General features: G+C 40.3%; 1 protein-coding gene across 7 annotated transcripts in view; it reads right to left on the bottom strand.

Moving 5' to 3' along the window:
- The window catches only part of SLC4A4 (solute carrier family 4 member 4), a 289,901-nt gene that overhangs the window by 50,360 nt on the left and 221,101 nt on the right, over positions 1 to 18,440 (bottom strand). The gene's annotated exons all lie outside the window — the stretch shown is intronic.

The following is an 18,440-nucleotide window of genomic DNA, read 5'->3' as shown; positions in this document are numbered from 1 at the left end:
ATTACTCTTCCTGACTTGTAACCTCAACACTTTTACATAATTTAGCAAGGCTAGTCACTAATACACAATTTGTCATGGTCCGTCGTCACGCCGGTTCCCCTTCAGCACCAATACATCCCTGAGCTCCTTGCTGCCACCAAGATGGCCGAAAATCTGAGGTCATTTCGCATTCACCCAAGATGTCCAAAGTGGCTTCATTCTACCCTCAACCTGGATGGAGCTTGCAATCGGCTGCACCTGTTCCTGGCCTTTATAAGGAAGCCATTTCTTTACATATAACTATAACTTCCTCTGGTATAAACTGGTTAATTAAAAAAGAAAAACTATGAAAACCACATTAGGTGTAATAAAACTCTATATTAATGGCTCTGCATCGCCTCATTTGCACATGCCTGCCAAGGAACCATTTTGCAGTCGTTTATGCTGCATATTGTACAGGCACCTGGAAGAAAGCCACAAAGACTTGTATAAAACACATCAAAGGGCTATGGACAAAGGACTTTATTCTGAATTGTACTCTGTTTAATGGAAGGTTTGAGTCACTCTTTTATTTAAATACTTTATTGTAAATTGTCTAAAACAGGGGTGCGCAAACTTTTCAGTCTATGACCCCCTGCCTGCTCTCCCCCCCCCTACCTTGGCTCTGGCATCAAATAACGCAGCGGGGTCGTAACCTAACGTGGCGTCATTTGATGCCGTGTTGCCATGGCGATGTGCTGCTGGAGACAAGGTAAGGGAAGTTACAGAGGCCTTGCTCGATCCCCCGGCATTTCATTTAAATGCCTTGGGAAAAGGCGCAGGGCCTCTGCAAGCACCGCACCACCTAGAAAATCTTGCGCCCCACCCCCAGTTTGCACACCCCTGGTCTAAAACACTAAATAAACATTGTGATTGTGTAACTGAACTGTCACGCTTTGCGTACTAAAAGTTCACATGTATTAGTCTCTTGAAGGAGGAGCAAGATGTTGACCAATAAATGGACCAATACTTTTCTTGTTTTAGCCTTGGCAGGAAGGTGAGTACATTATCATGCAAAAGGCAAAAAAATGAGATAAACGTCACAGGCCTGTGTTTTTAAGTTTATACATTAAATCAACATCTACTGCAAGATGCAGTACTGCTTTAAGGCATTGAACTACACTCTATTGCACTGGTCCATTCCAAATGGTGGATCCCAAACGTATTCCTTAACACAGTGGTTTTTAACCATCTACTCGGGGAAGCCCAGTCAAGCTGTATTTTATGAATAACCAAACAATACTCTATTTGGATGTATTCTAAGTGTGTTTTCATGTTTGTTAATTCCTTGGTCATTGCTAAAATCTGGTGTGATGGAGATTTGCGATTTGAAAATGAGTGCCTAATATTTCTTAGCTTTTTCATGTAGCATTTGTTACCAGTATCTGAATAAACTGATCTATAGCTTAGGGTGATATCTTATTGGTTTAACTAAGAAGATTAGTTTATATTGTTTGACCGCAGCCTGGAGACACTGGATATTTATACTTCTAATCTAAACAGCAACGGCCTCGTCTCTTTCTTCTTGCTGTACTGCCAAGCTATGCCATCAGCTCCAACTGTGATGATTGACTGTTATTTGATTATTCAACCCCAAAATTTATACAAACAAGAATGTTGTTTATTCCAAAATAAGTTACCGGTATATAGTTTTAGGACGGTAAAGCGTACTAGTAACCTTGAAGTTGTGCCTAAATTGAGGATCAGGGCCATTCATTTCTAAGTTCAGAACAATTACTCACTGAGAACAGTTTGCACTTTCCTTTTATCTAAAAAGCTTTCTAATCAAGGTTTAGTATCCCACAGATGTGTTCAAATCTTTGGGAATTTTAACACTGGAAAGTAAACTTTTTAATTTCTAAGGGTACATGAATACTATATGCTATAGGTCCTTACAGCAACTAAGGCATTGTGCTGACTCAGAATAGCTGTGATTCTGATGAATCCAAGTGGAACAGGTAAATTGTATTCACTGCAGGGCTATAGCTTAAAATGAACACAATAAAAGCAGCACTAGATTTACAATATGTTTTAACTGTCAGTGTGTCTGTTATGTTGAAAAAAGTCTTAGGGAGTTCTACACAAAAAAGCAATGGCCGTTATCAATCACTTATATAAGGATAATTCCCTATATTAAATATCAAGTTAATAACCATTAACATTCACTAATGTGGTTTAGTAATTAACCCTACGACTCTCCTCAATATAAAAAAACATACATTGGTATTTCAGTCTAAAGTGTGAGCAGACAGTCTAAATGAAGCATTTGCTACAATGTACAGTATATCTGTAAACAGATAAATGACAGGACAACATTAACAACATACTTTAAACTCACCCTTGTGGGATTGTCCAGAGTGACAGCCACCATTTAACTTTTTTTTTTTAAACTTATATTTTTATTGCATTTTTCAAATACAAATGGGGGGGGGGTACAGAAGGGGGAAAAAGGGGGGGTGGACAACCATTTTGTAACAGAATTTCTACAGTCATCAACAGTCACATTACATCACATACATTGTTTTATAGTCCACATATCATATTCTCCTCATCCCAAATCCTTGTTTCTATTACAATCCTATCCTATATCCCAAAGTTCCCATACTCTATCAAACTTTCTTGTGGTATGATTCAGAAATGTGGAGAGTCTCTCCATTAGTTGGAATCATTGACCCTACAAATTATCTCTCTTCTGGAGGGCGGAAGTGTTTTCTTCCACGCTGCTGCTACAGCGCATCTAGCCGCCATTAAAATATACATAATCAATTTGACTGTATAGTGGTTCACATCATCCAGATCTAGCCAGGATAATTAAAACTGGGTCTAGCAGCATCTTAATCCCTGTCACCTCTTCTACTAATCTCAGAACTGACCCCCAATATTTCTGAATAACTGAACAACACCACCAAATATGCGCTTAATCTCCTATCTGCCCACAGCCCCTCCAGCATCTATCAGTAGCTTCCGGGAACATTTGCTTTAACCTCTTGGGGGTATAATACCAACGCACAACATTATATATATATTCTGCTTCGATACTGTACATATAGAGGTTTCGCCTATATTGTCCCAAATATCTTCCCAGTCCTCTCTTGTTATTTCAGTCTGGAAGTCCACGGCGCACTGATCCATATATTTATGGTCCGGAGTATCACTTTGGGGGGTTAACCCCTGGTAAAGAGATGAGATCAGACCCTTTTGATATTTTTAGATTTTTCACAAATCTTCGAATCGTGTGTAACCGGGGAAATCCTCTCCATAAAACTTTGTCTGACAAAATGTCGGACCTGCATATATTTGAACATCTCATTTGGGGGTAGAACATGTTTTCTACTCGGTTCTTCACAAGACATCAACTTGTCTTTTTCTAATAGATCGCCCATCTCTAGGATCCCCCCTTCTCCAGGGTTCAAAACCCTGGTTCTGAATTCCCAGCAGAAACCCTGGATTACTAATCAAGGGAACAAGCCTGGATGGGGCTGACATGACTTTATATCTATTATTTGCTGGCTGCCAAATTTTAAGAGATAATCCAATTACCTTCGGGTCTGAGTGACTTCCGGTACCAACCCCAGGGTTCGACCATAGCAAAGAAGGCAGACCAACCGGGGTTTTAGCGAAGTCTCCAAATCTACCCAAGCATAGGTCCCTCCCGAGGAATGCCAGAACACCAATTGTCTCAAATGAGATACTATAAAATATTTTTGAATATTTGGTACTGCCATTCCACCTCGTTCCGTCAACTCCAACATAATTGATCTGGCTACTCTTGGTTGTTTATGATTCCAGATAAATTGCATAATTTTATTCTGAATATCTTTTATAATTGTATGTGGAACTGATATTGGTAATGTCTGAAAGTAGTAAAGAAGTCTGGGGAGAATATTTATCTTGACCGCAGTGATACGCCCTAACCAGGAGATACAATGGGAATTCCAGACTTGTAGATCTTTTCTTATCTTAGAGAAAAGCTTGGGGTAATTATATTTATATAGTGAGTTATAGTCTCTAATGAGATAGATCCCCAGATACTTTAAATGGGTCCTTTTCCACTTATATTCAAAGTGGCCTTTAAGAACCGCGGCCTCTTAGATTTAATCCTTCTGACTTTCCTACGTTAACTTTATATCCTGATAGAACTCCAAATCCACGGAGGGTAGATTGTAAATTCGGGAGGGACACAAGGGGGTTAGAGATGGTAAGGATAATATCATCCGCAAAAAGTGATATTTTATAGGTCTCATCTTTTAATTTAATCCCTTGTATATTTGGGGAAATTCTAATTGTTGCCGCAAGAGGCTCGATTGTCAAGGCAAAAAGAAGAAGAGAAAGAGGGCACCCCTGCCTAGTTCCATTCTTAATTGTTATTAGATTCTTCTCTCCTGGCAATTTGAGGGTGGCTGTCAGTGGCTGGTAAAGGGCACGGACCCCCAGTAAAAAAAAAAACGAAAACCCAAATGCCTCTAGCATTTTATCTAGAAAATCTTATCTGTTTAACGGACCCAGGGGTCATGAGATACTTAACTGGGGAAGGTATCGCTGACACTTCATGGACGTCACCAACTCTAACATTTCACCCCCATCGAGGGAGGCTATATATTATCACTCCGAACCTAGTGTGGTTGCATTATCACTTACCTGGTTAAAATAACCCCTAACCAGGGGATCATATATGTGGACACCGGGGTGCTTCTGGAGGGTTTGATTATTCACCATACACCTCTCTAAATGAATCATTTTTACATTTATATTTTTTATTGCTAAAGTTATTTATTGTTAGTTTGCATCACACAGATGGGGGGTGTTAACCCTGCACCACCAGTACAACTTTATTTTATATTTCTTTGCTTAAGGTCCCTAGTAAAACTAAGTTTTTAATCACTCATTATCACTCATTATCTAAATACACTGATGTGCTGTGATTATCCTCCGTTGCGGTATCTCTTTAGCCACAATACAGCACATCAAATCCTTCCGACATTCCTATAGCATTCTCTCTATTCCTAGTAAGGACTGTTCACTTTCCATCACTTTCAGGTTTCCCTGAATTAGGTATAATATACATATACTAAAAACTACATATGATTGGGATTAGTGTGTGGCGCTCCAAGAGACCAGAAGGAATGACAATAGTAATAGCCTAAAAGAAATAGAACCTGGGTGATGGTTATTAATATATGTCCAATATCGAGGGGACAAAAGGTCAATTAAAATACAGTGAGGATACAATATGCAGTTGAAATATCAGGTACAGAAATCACATGCAAATCCTCGGCTGAAAAAGTCCAAACCTCAGGTACAGACCTGAATAGAAATAGCAGCCATCTTTTTAAAATTTTTTTTTATATGTACAGCATGTGACAATGTATAATTCTACATTCTTATCTAAACTGCCAATCGTTTGGTGCCCCTGTTCTAAATCTGTCAAAATCCTGATTCTGTGGCTAAGGCCTCGTCCATAGTAGAACGCGCTAGCTTCCGCGCTCCTCCGTGACCCGGCGTCGGGCTTTGAATACAAACTTGTTTGTATTGTGAAGTGCTGCTCTCCCTGTAGCGCATGTGCACGCAATAGCGAGCACACACTATGCTCATATGCATTGGCATCCTAGTGCATGCTTTGAAAATCATTAAAAATGGAATTAAGAGTTGAATAAGAACAAAGAACAAAAAAAAAAGAGTCACTATTATCTAATACTAGAGAACTTATTTATTTAAAAAAAAAAAAAGATATTTTATGTGTTGATATTTTAAAAGGCCTCTGCCAAGTTTGGAAGGTAGAAAGGAGGCAGGCACACAGTCTTAAATCAGCAATGAAGTTTAATGTGCCTAAGAAACCAACGTTTCGGCAGTGCAATACTGCCTTTCTCAAGGTGTGGGCTACAGAATATGGAAAATAGAGCTCTGCCAAGTTTGGAAAATGTTAAAGATAAATGGTGGGGGCGCGTGCGCGACGCAGATGCGGGTGCACGCAGGCTATGGAAGCTCCGTGCACCCCGCTAAGATTCCGTCATCCCCCGATCGCCGCCGCAAATAGCTCCGCAAGAGGCCTGACGGGCTGGGGGAGATAGCGGAGATGACCGCAAGGGAGAAGCCGGGTCCGGGGATACCGGACCTCTCCCGCTTTGTCCACGGGCAGCGAGCGGCAACTGTGGGGGAAAAAAACAAAACAAAGATGGCGCCACCGAGCAGGGTGCACGGGATTGCACACACACAGAACATAACAAAGGAGAGAAGCAAGGTATGGACACAGAAGGGATATCCCTAATAGAAAGGCCACTCTAAGAAAGCAAGCAGAGAGGGTCAAAGCATCTGAGGGGGCAGTGGGGGGAGCTGCTTTGGGTATTGAACTGTCTACATCAGAGGGAGACACAGTAATTACCAAACAAGACCTTCAGAACATGCTTAGGGAAATGCAAGCACGTTTAGTTAACTCTGGATAGAGCTGTACGGAAATTTAAAACAGAAGTCTCTGTACTAGCTAAAAGAACTACGGAGCTTGAAAATAAAATGGACATTTCCCTACAAAACTAGGTTAATACTGACGATGAGGTCCTGTGTCTCAATGAGTAGATGAGAGCTATGAGGGAGGAAATGGAAGATATGGAGAACAAGGAACGAAGACAGAACCTACGAATTCGACATGTCCCTGAGTCGGTGTCCGCGGAAGCCCTCCAGCAATATCTTAAAAGATTGTTTACATAAATTGACCCCCAGTTGCAAGATGGCGATCTCAAAATAGATAGAGCGCACAGAGCCTTGGGACCGAGATTTGACGACCCCAAGAGACGCAGAGATGTGGTCCTAAGGCTCCACCAATATGGAACCAAGGAGAGCATCATAAAAGGCTGCAGAAATAGCAGTTCAATTGAATTTGAAAATAGCTCTATTCAGATTTTCCAGGACATGTCCAGAATGACAATACAGAGGAGGAGAGGGCTGCGATCAATAACGGCGATACTTCAGGAAAACGGTATTCGCTACCAATGGGCCTTTCAATCCCATCTTGTAGTCAACCACAATGGCAGACAGATTTAGATCCGGTACCCCGAAGAATCAGCAGCTTTCCTCTCAGTGTTGAGACTGCCCCCCAAGGATAGATCGAGCCACAACAAAGACCTCAGGACGACGACACAGAGGACGATCGATCAGCTGAGGGCGCAGTTGCTCGGAGATGAAAAACCAAAGTCCGCTTGTGCCTTTGAGAGATTTTTGTTGAACCATTTTACTGGGGTTCTCTAGAACTTTGGAAGATTTAACCGGAACCCACTTCTGTTCTCTCTATTTTCTGATCGACCAATATACGATGACAATGAGAAGTCCTCAACAGTTTTATAACTGTGTTTGCTCCCCCTATGTGTCTTTTTCTACCTTTGTTTCCACGGCCCCCCTTTTTTTGTCCTTTATAATCTTTGTAGGTATTGCTTTACAAGAGACTTGGAGCTGACCGTCTATATTTTGGAACATGGTCTGCAGATCGGTGGAATAAAAACAGCGATCGTGCTCTTTGGTAGCCCAGTCTTCGGCTGGGTTGCAGGTGCGGTCGGTAGGGATGCCAGGTGTCCGGTATTGAACTGGACTGTCCTGTATTTGGATACTCTGTCCAGTAAAAAATGAGAGGTACTGTAATACTGGACATGTATGTGTCTGGTATTTTCCTCCCTGGACAGGGTATAACGTTCCAGCCACTGGAAATCAAAAGGGATAAAGGAGGGAGGTCCCTGGTTGTCCATCGGCTTCACTCAGGCCAACAGGTCAAGCTAGTAAATATTTACGCTCCCAACGAGGGTCAAATTGATTTTTTAAGGGAAACACTATATTCCCCATCTATAGGGGAAAGTAGAGATCAGCAGTTGATCCTGGGAGGTGATTTTAATATGGTATTAGATCCAGATATGGATAAGTCCACCCACCCAGAATACCCACACTCCGCAATGACCCACAGTATAGCAAAGAAATTTAGACTACTAATTAAAGAATTTGGACTAGGGGATGCCTGGCGTGGCACACATAAAGGACAGAGGACTATTCTTTTTACTCGTCTCCACATGATTCATATCCACGAATCGATAATATATTAGTATCCCCAAATATTTTGTACGTTTTGGTCCACTCAGAGATAGGGCCTAGCACTTGGTGAGATCACGCCCCGTAATGATTTTGTTTGACCCCCCATTTATTATGACGCAAACATTCCATTGGAGGATGAATGACTTACTATTAAACTATCGTTGTAATCCAGGGGGAGCATGGAGGGAAATAGAACAAAAAGACAAAAAAACAATCTAAGTGTAGACAGTTTTAAATTAGTGTAAAACTCTATGTCTTGTCTTGGCTCATATGTTGTGCCTACTTACAAGATGTAAGTTGTATTCAAGCGGTTTTGACACACAATGGTCTCTGCTAAGGATGTTTTTCTCCACTCTGTGATGCGGTCTCCAATTCTCAGCTCAGCAACCAAGTGTATGTGAAAAAAAATGATACCATAGTGCAGACCAGTACAATAATAAAACTAGACTTTATAAGGTTTAAAAATGGACACTTACAATAAAAACATATAGTTTAAGCATTTTTCACAATCATTGTGATCAGGGAGAGAAGAGTGTGTTAACTTCAGGCTCACCCGCCTCCTCCGATGTGAGAGAGACGAAATACACCAAGTCACATCGGAGGAGGCGGGTGAGCCTGAAGTTAACACACCAAGACAAGACATAGAGTTTTACACTAATTTAAAACTGTCTACACTTAGATTGTTTTTTTGTCTTTTTGTTCTATTTCCCTCCATGCTCCCCCTGGATTACAACGAAAGTGACGATTTGTGGGACTAGTGAAACCAGTCCCTACCAGCTGGGTCTGAGCAGGGGGTTTGAACTTTTTATTATCATTTGCACGTTATTTAAGCACATTATCATTGTTGAAAAATCAATAGATTTTATCAAGAAACTCACTATAAAGTTTAAGTGTACACTAATAGAGTTAGCACCGTTTCTTTCACCTTCACTTACTATTAAACTACCCAGAGATCATCTCTCAAATTGGAGAGTTGCTTAAAAACTACTTCTATATTAATAAAGGATCTCTGGAATCAACAGCAGTACTATGGGAGGCGCATAAGGCCACGATTAGAGGACAGCTTATTTCAATAGCAATGTACAGAAAGAGGATAAAACTAGAGAAACAAAAAACCCTAACAGAAAAAATTGTACAGTTGGAACAATCACACAAGAAAAATCCGTCAAGGAAAGTTTATACAATTCTATATCAGGCAAGAGTAGAACTCAAGAGTTTACCATTAGAAGAGGTACAGAAGGACCTGAAGTGGACTAAACAGATGTATTACGATTACGATTTGCCAACAGACGTATTAGGTCTGTTGGCAAATAAACTCAGAGGGATTAGGTCGAGAACTTTGGTCACTGCCATTAGAATGAAGGGAGGAGAAGTGACATACAATCCCACTAAGATAGCAGAGGAATTTGATCAATTCTACAAGGACCTCTATAACTTAGATAACTCATCCCCAACCTCTAGGACCCCGGCTGGGTCCCAGATATAGGATTATGTTAGGGAATGTCACCTCCCAAAATTAACAGAGGAAGATCACAAAATGTAATCGCAAAAATAACCCAAATATAGCTAATAAGGGCTATTAGCTCACTGAAGCCATCAAAGGCCCCGCCCGGGCCCAGATGGCTTCTCAAATTTGTATTATAAAAATGTTATCAGAATTCTAGGACCATATTTATTAGATTTATTTAACGATTTTCTCAGTGGAAAACAAATCCCATCACAGATGACGAAAGCTAATATAGTGGTGATCCCCAAAGAGGGTAAGGACCCTTTATGTTGTGGTAGCTATAGACCAATCTCATTACTTAACATGGATTTGAACATTTATTATAACATTATGGCTAATAGTTTGAATCCAATACTTCCTAGGTTAATCCATTATGACAAAATGGGTTTTGTGAGTGAACGCCAGGCATCAATCAGATAATACAAGGAATATTATTAATGTGATTGAACAGGCCCATAAACCAAAGTGAAGTCAGTGCTGTTGAGTCTAGTTGCGGAGAAAGAGCTGAAATTATTGCGGTTCAGCTTCCTATACATGTGTAACCCATTTGATAGGATACAGCTACTGTATGTATGCATGCTGCCCCCTGGGTGGCTCCTCTCTAGTGTGTGCTGCTGGTAATGAGCCAATGACTGAGAGCAGCAGCAGCAGCAGCAGAAGCAGCAGGACTACAACTCATAGAAGTCTGTGCTGCTGAGATAGGGACACATGACATTACAGCCAATCAGTGCAAAGGATCAGAGGTTGTTGCACCCAGGGAATGCAGAAAGAGAGGAGGAGTTAAGAGAGGGGAGCTTGAGGAGACCAGAGCTATGGAGACCCTGAAGAGAGAGCAGCCACTGTCTCAGAAAGATGCGGCGACCTGATAACCTACTAGACTAAGAGACTTGTGAGTAAACAGAGAGGGGATCTTCATTATAGACAAGGGTACCAACGTCTTTGTGAAGAGACAGGCATGCTACAGTTAATGAACACACAATCCCAGCAAGCTCTAACCCCACAACATTATATATATATATATTTATTTATTTGTGTCAAAAGGAGTGCTACCGAGCGTGGCCAAATGTATACAACAGTGCTACAGTTAACATTGATTATAAGAGCTCCAACACTATTCCGGCACCTACACTCAGGCCCCTTATGACACGGTCATGGGGACTCTGAGAGACATTGGCACACAGCTGTGCCAGTATTTTCACTGTATGTATATGATCCTCCCATACAGAATCATATTTATGTCTATATATCTCTGGTAATAGGTCTTTGATATTAATACATTTTGGTCAGTAGAATGTGGGCCCCCGCCTTAGCATATAGAAGTCAGTCTAAGCGAAAAAACGTAGGGTTACACATGTCAAAAAAAGTAGGGGGAGAAGGGGTAGGGCAGAGGGAACTGGTCCTTTAAAGCAACAGGAAGCACTTACATCCAATCTTCTTAGAGACTTAGATTACATTAAATTACAATTGGCATATCATTCCTGTTGATATGGAAACACTGGCTGAAAAAGGTACCACAAACAAATGCACAAAGGGGCCGTTTTATCTCAGCTTTTGTCGCACTGAACGACATGGCTCACCAAACGTATTCACACACTTCCAGCAAACGGGAAACCATTTTTTTCCCAGCTACAAGAGGCACTGTATTATGTGTGTTTGCAGTTTAGAGGGTGCATCAATATTCTGAACAGACCATACATAATGAATCACTATTGTAAGCTCTTTCTGAGTTGAAAGCATATGAAAATGCTGCTGAAAAGCAGTCTTGTGGCTGGCTGGTAGATGTTAACAACGCCACGTACTGTATCACTGCTGCAAAACAATGATGGGAAAAGCAGCACTAAGGAAAAGATCTTTTATTGAAAGTGTCAAATCTCTGACTCATCTGTATTGGAATCCTGTTACACTACTACTGTATGTGATAAATGATTACTGAAGTGATGAATTAGCAGTCACCGGTGCGGTATATACTGCACCGACACACTTTATTCGAGCAAATACCCAGTATGTACCTGGCAGATACCTGGAATGCGCCGCTCCTCACCTCAGACAAGCCCCGTTGCGTTTGCCTTCCCAGCCTGGGTTCATGCCTGGCTGACAGGCGGCTGATCTTTTAAATGATAATGATTAGGATTTAATAGGCTGCAATGCTTCGCGTGTCTACCAGATGGCATAAATTCATGAATTGTAATGCAGTATATATATATATACTGTGCAGTATTGCAGCCAGCGGGAATAAAATGCTTCAATCCCTGCCTGGAAAATACCTCAATGCACTCGGGCAGAAAACAGTCACAAACCTCAATACACCCGGGTATACCCGAATTCGTGGGACTAGCCGAGCTCGAATAAAGTGTGTCGCCAGTGTATGTGGGAAAGAGAGGATAGCTGTGTATGTGCAAGTCTCCAGGGAGAGCCATATTAGCTAAATATCAATTTTATTTACATTGTATTTATTATTAAGATCACTTTACAAAATCAAAAAATATCTTCAATAAACTAAACATACTATCACCCAGATGATGTTGATCAAAAAAGATCAATGCATATAACATCCAAAAAGAAACTGTACATATAGGGTTGTCAGGTGGCTTCTCCAAAAATACTGGACACAATGGTGAAAGGTGTGACGCGCTCAAGCGACACACGCACCCTCGCTCTCAGCTCAATGCTGTCTCTTCCGCTCTTTGGCCCCATCCCCAGGCTCCTGGCACCTCCTCCTGATTGGCTGCTGCTGGCTAATGCAGCCAATCAGGATGCAACAGCCCTGCTCCGGGAAATCCCGCGGCCCCACCAAGCCAGTCAGGTCACTATTTTCTACTTTACAAATGAAGCTGCAGTTAGTAAAACCAAAGCAGAGAAAAAAGCAAACCGTGATACGGTTTTTATTTGGACTAACAAAATATATTTACAGGCAGGTTTTCGAGAGCAATGGGTTCATCATCTTCATGTCAACCAGTATTAAGGAAAGGGCTGGTCTTTAAAATATATTGCTAGTTCAAATAAAAAAATATATTACCCACTATTGAAATATTCACTAGTTTTTTGCCGAATTGGCTACCACAATCTATTCCCTAGTCCCCTGGTACAACATTAGGCTAGGAGAAGATTGCAAATTGATGTCAATGATGATCCCATGAGCTTATGTCAAAGGTAAAGTTATACAAAAAAAAGGGGGGGAAAGACACCCCAACTAGTACAGTATATCATAGTTTTACATACCATGCAAATATAAAACAGCATACAGTAGAAAGTGTGCAATCTTTTCATTGGAGACCAGTTTCCTGTCTTTATTCGTATGTTACATGTAGGTACGGGGCAGGGGTTAGAGGGGAACCGCCTGCCAACCTCCCCGGTCATGAATGGTCTCATTCAGCAAACACATTACGTTTATTGTTTGCTCATCAAACTGAAAGGAATAGTGTGTAGTATGCGCTAAACCACTAGAGCAGTCCAGTGAATAAAACCCCCATGGCTAGATTAACTAATTCGGGCAAGCACTTTTGTGCCGTAAATTTTATGGTCAACCAAGTACTGTAAATGTAATAGCAAAAGTAAAGGTATTTAATGTAATTGCACTGTGAAGCATTGAAGGTTTGAAAGGTAATTTTTGATGCAACATTAATGCAACACAGGTTCCAAAATCATGCAAAAAAACGGGAAACGTTAGGGATAAAAACAATGATATGTAAATGGCAGACTTCGGATGCTACTTTTTAAGGTCTCCAGGCTACAAATGTGGTGTAATAATCTTAAATGGAAATCCCCAGTGGGACTAGATCCGATGCTATATACACGAACACAACATAAGTAGTACATACAGTATAATACATTACGGAAATGAACAAATTTGCATACTTTTAATGGTTGGAAAACATTGTCCTCTAATGAAGGGGTTTTCCCCCTGCGCCCCCCTGCCTGCTCTCCTCCACTGCTTGCGCCCCCCATCCCTGCGAAGCTCTGGCATCAAATGATGCTGCGGGGTCATGTGACGTCACGTTGCCGTGGGTTACCATGACCACGTGTCGCCGAAGACAAGGTAGGAGAAAGTTACAGAGGCCCTGCGCGGTCCCCCGGCATTTAATTTAAATACCTTGGGGGAGAGCGTGGGACCTCTGTAAACGCCACGCGCCCCCTTGAAAATCGCGTGCACCTGGGGGGGGCGGAGGGGGGCCCACTCTGTTTGCACACCCCTGCTCCAATGTATTGTATGTACTTACTAATGTTGTATTAATAAAGTTTTTAATACAAAGAATAGTGCAAAAAATAGCACGTTTTATACAAATAATTGTTCTATTGAAATCCATGGAGTGTCTTGCTTTGTTAAATCTAGTGTAGAGGGAACACCTTGATATACAGTATAATCACTTTCATTGAATGCATCTGTTATAAATTACAGTAACTCAACATGCTTTATCAACAACCTAGTACACACTAGTATGTACTTGAGCTACATCACCTGCAACTAATTGGTCCCTGAAATGAAAGCTACAGTAATTAACTTACGTATCCATCTTGTTGCAGTCGATTAAAGCGGGTCACGAAGAAAATCGAAATAAATGAATTACTATGTTTTCAAACAATATGCTCATAAACATATCTGCCAGAGGCCACACAGGTTCATATGAATCCATCCACTGCTTATTCCACTACAAACCAACTGCAGATGTCTGAGACCCCTGTAACAATAGCTTTTCTGGTCCCTGGCGTGCCGGCCTGCATGCTGTTCAGGCTACCTCATGGGGAACATGAGGGATTAATCAACAATTACCCACTATCTGTCTCTGCATCTTACAGAGTGGGGCTTTCTGTGTAAATGAATAAGTAAGATGTATTATAATATTTACTCCATAGCAACAACTCTGTTTGATAAACAGAAAAGTCCTAGTAATTGGCTAATTTTTTACTTTTGCTGAAATAAAAGGCTATAATATTTTACAGCAACTGAATATTCCATAAGGTGTTTTCCAGCCCGGGAAGGTGTTAAACGGAATAGCAATTGCTAAATCAATTAACTTACGCAGAAAACAGCACTAAGGAATGTACAGAACAATACTGCAAGTCACAGGAAGTTTTAATATTCTTTAGCCTATTTTAAATAAAATGTTATCCAAAACACACAGGCATTATTGTTTTACTGACTCGGATCCGTCAAAAGAACCAATCTGGATTTTTCATGTTAAAATACAGACACAGAGTCGGCAGGACGAGAGTTGGGTCAGTATTCTAAATAATTCACAGGCAATATCTTCTGGAAAAGCCCAGTCTCTTAACCTAATGTAAAAAAATCACAAATCCAATTCCATAATTATTAGCCGTAGCCTCTGTAATTCCACCTTTTATGTAGCTTATTACCATCACTGTGCTCCCTTCTCCTCACGACTCCACCTGTCTTCCGATAAAATGTTCTTGCTAGAAGAATAAGGGATACGTATGCCTGAATAACCCCTAAGTGGCAATCACTGCACCATACAGTAACTACTAATTTCCAGGTGTAAACATGTAGCTGCAAACCATAATGTTACTGTTAACATGTACATTTTCTCAATATTGTTTTTGTTTTGGTTTTGCTCTTTGTCCACCTCAGTTGAAATCTGAGACGGGAAGTACAAAGAGTTTACCTCCGTTCATCGTGATGTTGCAATTGCATTAGCTCAGCTTTTCCGTGGTGTAATCAAGATCAGGTCGTGTACACTACTTTCTTTTGAGGAGTGGGTGGAGCCTTTATGATGCATAATCCTTGTCATGACTGCCAGAATACAGCTGCTCTGAAGCCATTTGCTGCACTGAACAGTCCATGAGAGAAAGAAAAACTGACTGGAAATCCCCACTTACTAAAGTCAATCTACTGTACATATTTATTGAACTCTTCATGCCTAACTAATGAACATGTTGCAATATCAACAAGTACTGCGCATGAATGCATAATCCAACAGACTGATACTTTTACTACAACAGAACAAAGGCCCGCAGAGTATTACATCGGCTCCTCAATACAAAACATGTTCCTTAAAGGAAACCGGTGAGAGAGCGAAGGGAAATGCTCAGTATCATTAAACATTAAACATGTTTAATCTGTCAATATAAGCGTGGCCAAAAATACAGTTACACATGCCAAATGTTTTAGTCCTTCTTGGCAAGGAAAATGTGCCTAATGCTACTAAAGTTATTGATGCATTCTACCAAAAGTATCTTTATCTGATGGTGCTATGGTACAAATAAGATGCTTTGCAGGTACTTCATTAACAAAAGTGGTCAGTGCCAAAAGTAGTCTTTTTTTTCTTCATAATTACACATTGTTATTAAAATAACTTTATACAGAATTAGAATGGTATTATTGACGGAAGTCATACAAAGTAATGCAACTGTATCTCACATTTCAGTGAAACCCAAACAACATAGTGTAGTGCTCACGTACTTTTGGCTCAACCTCTAGATCTTTAACGTCGATGTTGGCAATGAAAGTATAAATTGTGTTTGATATTTTCACATTTCGGTGACTAGGTGGTATTGCAGGTCAGTCTATTAATAACTTAAACGTAGAAGTAGAACCTGACTAACTGCAGTGCAAAGAGCACAGTACTAGTGTGGGCCAAAAAAACCCATACAGGCCAAGTGTAGCTTACTTGATCATTTACAATCTTATAGACTTTTTCAATTTACAACTTTGCTGTAATTTAATAACCAGATATGCATAATTTATTTTTTAGTAATAAATATTCTGAGATTTGTGTGTGCATAAAATGTTATAAACACAAAAAAAAAAACATTAGTAATGATATATATCCTACAAATTTGATCCATCTCAAGTGTGAACACCAATCCAGCAGCAAAGGGGATAAATCAGCATAAGCAATGCATTTTGCTCAGCTCTTTATTCCTGTTTTCATCCTCATTGGTTGAACAATAACAATATTTTACTAAAAGTCAACCTGAGTCACTTTGTGAATTTGCAGCTTTAAAGTAAGACGGTTTGTATCTAATTCAATGGAAAATTACTCCAATTGCCAACATGTTAATGGAAGTAAAGAAGTGGATTATAGTAATAATGTCTGCAGGGAAAATCTATTAGAACATGTCATAGAATTCTAAAGGTACCATACAGTATACCAAAGCTGAGCTATTTGGATTGATCGCCAATCTTGACCTGCACATGCTTATGCCAGGAATTTTCCAAGCATAATCCATTTAGGTGTTGTATAATATAATTATTTTTAGTTGAGAAAATCTCTCAAATGTGTCTAATTTTTGAAAACTTTGTTTAAAAATTGCTGTTTTGGAATTCAACCTGAAAATGAACATTCTCCAGTATAAAGCAATGTTGAGTATAACCCACTACAACAACTGCAAGAAAACGAAACCCACTGTCATTAAATATTATTACTGTGGGTCTTGTAACAAAAAAGGCACGTAGATCACAATTTCAATTTAGCAGACCTGACAAATATCTCTGAGAAGTAATAATTACATCACAGGTCATAAAGTATAGAGTGATTCTTTGTCGTTGGCAGGTTTTGCTTTATGTGCCATTTACTGGCTGCTCATTTCCCTGCTTTATAATTGTGTAAAGCGCTGCATAAACTGTTGCCACTATATAAATACAATTATATATATACGTAGGTACCCTGGATGCCAAGATGTTCTTAAAGTTACATAAGGCTCAGGGCTTTAGTTTTACTGAATTGTTGAATGCAATATTTTCTATATATTTTGTTACATAGTTGCTGTGATATTTCCCAACTGCAGTCCCTTATTGGCTGTATTTGTTTAATAAAAGGAGATGCCCTCCTTGCATCCCAGGGGCCTGCTCGACTCATTGCTCTGCACACAGAGCTGCTCTATAGCACCACCTTTTCTCACTGCTGCCGCTGTAGACGAGGCCCTTGCTGCTTAGTGCTCATAATCGGATTATGGAAAGCAGTCTCTTAGCAGCTGCTTCCCTCTGAAGGTGAAATCATTTCACCTCTAATCACACCTGTGCCATCTGACAACTGGCAGCATGACCTCGCTCAGCCCCGCCACACGCTTGCAGTGTAAAATGCAGAGATACCCAAATGCAAAAGGGAAGGAAAGATACATGTAAACTAATATATGCGGGTCTTTGGTCAAGAACTGCAACAAAATAGAAGAAAAAAAATGCAAAGGGTCAGTCTTGTACAGTATGAATTTCTACACACGTTATACACATTTTATTTCCAAGGAAAATGTGTTAATTGTGTCAAACTTAAAGCGGTGATCAGCAATTTTGTGCGATTTTTAAAGGGGTAATCCATGTGTGTTTTTTAAAATAAATCAGTTCTGTAGTATTAGATAATACAGCTGAACCCCGTTATAATGCGGTGCTTGGGTGCCACAGAATGAGACCGCGTTATAACCGGGATCGTGAAAATCCCTTATGGCTTTTGACACCCAAAGACTACATCTCCCAGCATGCTCGCTGCCTGACAGATCCTCTCTGATTGGCCAATTTTGATTTCACAGCACACTCTGCATGTGTGTGCTGTGCAGGGAGGAAGCCTAGCACCCTGAATGCCGACTATGAAAAGGGGTACGTGGTCTGGTATTGTCACAAAGCATTGCTGCTAATGGTGGGGCAGAAAATAGTGTGTGTTGCTTGGTCTCATTGTCTTTGCATTCCTCCCCAATGCAGCTTTCGATCACTAATATATCCCTGTCCTTGCACACTGAACTGTATTGGACAAGGAACTTACATTGTAGCGTAAAATAATGCATTATTTAGTATGATAAGGATAATTAAATTGAGTTGACTTCTATAAACTGTAAACATATGCAGCAGCAATGGATGACATATAAAGTGTCATTTAGTTGTCTATTTTATTTGTGTATGGGA

The sequence above is a fragment of the Ascaphus truei genome, chromosome 1 (genome assembly GCF_040206685.1).
Source record: "Ascaphus truei isolate aAscTru1 chromosome 1, aAscTru1.hap1, whole genome shotgun sequence".
NCBI lineage: Eukaryota > Metazoa > Chordata > Amphibia > Anura > Ascaphidae > Ascaphus > Ascaphus truei.
Note: the sequence above shows the minus strand (reverse complement) of the source record. Positions and strands in the feature narration are given on the sequence as shown.